Source organism: Phascolarctos cinereus, unplaced genomic scaffold, assembly GCF_003287225.1.
Source record: "Phascolarctos cinereus isolate Bilbo 61053 unplaced genomic scaffold, phaCin_HiC Scaffold_9;HRSCAF=440, whole genome shotgun sequence".
NCBI classification, from domain to species: Eukaryota; Metazoa; Chordata; class Mammalia; order Diprotodontia; family Phascolarctidae; genus Phascolarctos; species Phascolarctos cinereus.
The window spans coordinates 153721824-153725234 of NW_027556402.1; positions in this window are offsets into that span (position 1 = coordinate 153721824).

The window sequence follows — 3411 nt, forward strand, 5'->3', positions numbered from 1 at the left end:
TACTCCCATTCTCCCCTCATCTCCACTGACATAACAAGACTTTATTATTTTGTCGGGTGCTTTTAAGAATTGTTGTATCCAAAAAATCATGACCTTGCAACCCACCTGGTAATGGGACCCTTGAAACTTAGCTGGTTGAGTCCTCATACAATAGATATATAATCCTGTTGCTGGGCCCATACTTAAAAACTTGTCAGCTTGGTAGGAGCTGCCTGTGTTCTGATATCCTATTCTTTGAGAACACACAGTCAACTCCATGTAACAATGAAGCATCAGAATAGTCCATTGACTAGCATTTTATTAAGTGCCTACTACTGCTGGCACTGTGCTGAGCAATGCAGATTACAAAGAAAGGCAAACAAAGAAAAACAAAAGTCCCTGTTGTCAAGGAGCTCACAGTCTAATGAGAGATACAAGTAACTATACACAAGCAAAATATATGATTTGGGGTAGTCTCAGAGGAAAGGCACTAAGATTAAGGAGTGGGAAAGGATTATTGTCTTAAGAAAGACTAGCTAATACTTGAAGGAACTCTGAGAAGCTAAGAAGCAGACACGAAGAGGGACAGTGTTCTAAGTATGGGGACAGCCTGTGAAAATCCCCAGAGTCAGGAGATGAAATATCCTATTGGAGGAACAGTAAGGAGGCCAATGTCACTGGATCTTTAAGTGCATAAGGGTCAATAAAGTGTAAGATGACTGGGAAGGTAGCAAAGGGCCAGGTTGAGAAAGACTTTGAAAGCCAAACAGTGGATTTTATATTTGATCCTGGTGGTAATAGGGGGCCACTGGGATTTAGCGAATGAGGAAGTGAAAAAGTAGGACGTGAGTTTTTATACAATTAGTCTGACAGTTGAAAGGATGGATTGGAGTGCGGAAAGACTTAGATTTGGGTAGGATTTCAATGAAAGATTGATAAAATAATTTCAATAAATACCAGTACATAAGCAAAGATCATACCAGAAAATGCTTACTATTTTTTCAAAAACAAAGGCTTTGGAATAGATGTTACCTAAATTCCTTTCTTGCTCTGTACTCTATAATCTGCAAAACTTTTGTCCAAAACATAGTTAAAACAGTGAAGGGGGAAAAAGATTGTCCCTTTAAGAAAAGTTATTTTCTTCAAGAATCAGCTGTTAAAATTGCTGTGGCTAGCAGGTGGAACCTGCATAACTCAGGGTTTAGTTAAAGAATTCTTTTCACCGCTAATTAGCTATTCAGGGTTCCAGGGGTCCGTCTGTTCTCACAGTGTAAGAGCAGAAAGCCAAGTTCCCCTGGGAAAGCCAGGCTAGAGAGAAACAATCCAAGCAGTAGCAAAAGCTGAGTGGAAGAAGCCTCCTGGAGCAGGCTTGCTTCCTATGTAGGTAATTAGAAAGCAATAGCTCAATTAACAAAGCAGGAAAGAAGTGGCTGGAAGGCCTTTCAGTCTGATACCAGCAGCTTGCTGGCTTGGACAAGCCTCAACCAGAGATTTTTGAATATCAAAGGATTTCCTGAGAGAATACAAGAGAGACCAGAAGTAAGTAAAATTTGGATCAGTTAACAGAACAACACATTTTGTCTATCTTTACTTTTTTTAAATCTCACCTCATTTTTTTTGCCTATTCTTGCCTTAGAGCATACTTAAGCAACCCATCATATCATTCTAGTCATAAAAGAGATAGAAACTTGGGATTGAGGTAGAAAGGAGAGCATAGGTTGCCACATCTGGTGTTGCTACAATAAGTGACTCCACGAGGCATAAGGAAAGCTTCAAGGTTATTTACATGTCAGGGGGCAAAGGCATGATGGGAACTGAACTTACTCATCACAACGTGTGGGAGGGTGGTAGATTCTTCCTGAGTAGGGCAGACAGAGGTATGATTGAAAAAAAGGTTATTGACTTAGGGAACTCTTTTTCAGGTCAACCTGTTGTAACGATGAGCTTAACTAATAACGCATTGCTTAGCCCTAGTCACATTGGCAGAGCAATACCAACAAAGAGTTATGGCATTCCCATAGAATGAGCCAAGGAAAGGTGTAGCAGAAGATGGTGCACTGGCCTTGGAGGCAGAAAAGTCATGATGACCTATCCCTGGCATAGTAGCTATGGGATCCCATATAAAGGTATCACTTAATCTCTCAGTGCCCTGAAGTAACTGTCTAAGATAATAACTAAAAATAAGTTGTTCATTGGTAGGGGGAATCACCATACTCATGAAGATAGTTATACAGAAGAAAATAAGAAAATAATTTTCTTATAGAAGAACAAAAGCAGGGGAGTAACAAGTAGCAAAAGTGTATGCAAAAAGAAATAGCAGCTATAGAAGCTGGGTGGAAAAGAAATGAGGAACAGCCAGTTACTGGGAGATGGAGCAAATAAGGTTTCTATTCATAACGTGAGTCCGGAGGGCACAGTATCCTGGGACAATGAACTGTCCAGATAGTGTACCCTCTTCCACAAACGTCATGGGAATTTATGGGAGACTCTAGCTGCATGGGAGGAATTTTCCTGTCTCATTTGCTTTGCTAGTCAGCTTATAATTCCTGCTCTATTGCTAGAGTATCTGTCGGATGGGAGCTTGAGCCATATTAAATAAGATATTCCAGAACTACGTGGTACCTATGATATGTAGTTATATTTTTAGAGGAGGGAAATCATAAAATTCAAGTGTGAATGTCTCACTTATTATGATCCTGACAATTATTTTTGATCTATATAAGGTCAATATGTATTCCTAGAATATTTCTGCCATACAAGGAGTTCAGGTTAGGATTAGGTTCTATCAGTCCAGATACCACGCACAAGAAGACAGAATTCTGAGGGAGAAGACAAAGCAAACAATGTTTAAAGTTACTGTGAAAGGGCAGTGCAGGGTAACACACCCTGATCACCGATTCAGGAAACCAGATTTCAACCCTGTGGCAAACCTGTTCACTTCAATTCAATTTAATTCAACCAGCATTTATTCAGTCCCTGCTCTGTGCTAAGCATTGGGGTTAAAAAAATTAATAAAAATAGGCGCTGTCCTGAGGAAGATGTTTTCAGGTAAATGAAAGGTATCCACCAGGATAACCAGAGCCAACAATCAGAAAACAAGATTAAGATAGCCAGTACACCACAGCCAGGAAATGGGAAATAGAGTCAGTCAGCAGCAATGAAGCTCAGATATTCACTAGAGGTGTGGCCTTCAGCATGTCAGCCCAAGCTAGTAAGTGTCTTCATCTGTAAAATGGACAGAATCATTTTCATACTATCTACCTCAATGGGATATTTTGAGGAAAATATCTTTAAACCTTAATGTACCAGGGAAGTGGCAGCTATCGACACCATTTTAATTCTTCAGTGGAATTGTAACCTTGCTGATACTGATATTCTCCTTTTTATTTACTTTTGCATTGAAGTCACCAGGTAGTAAAATATATGTTCAAC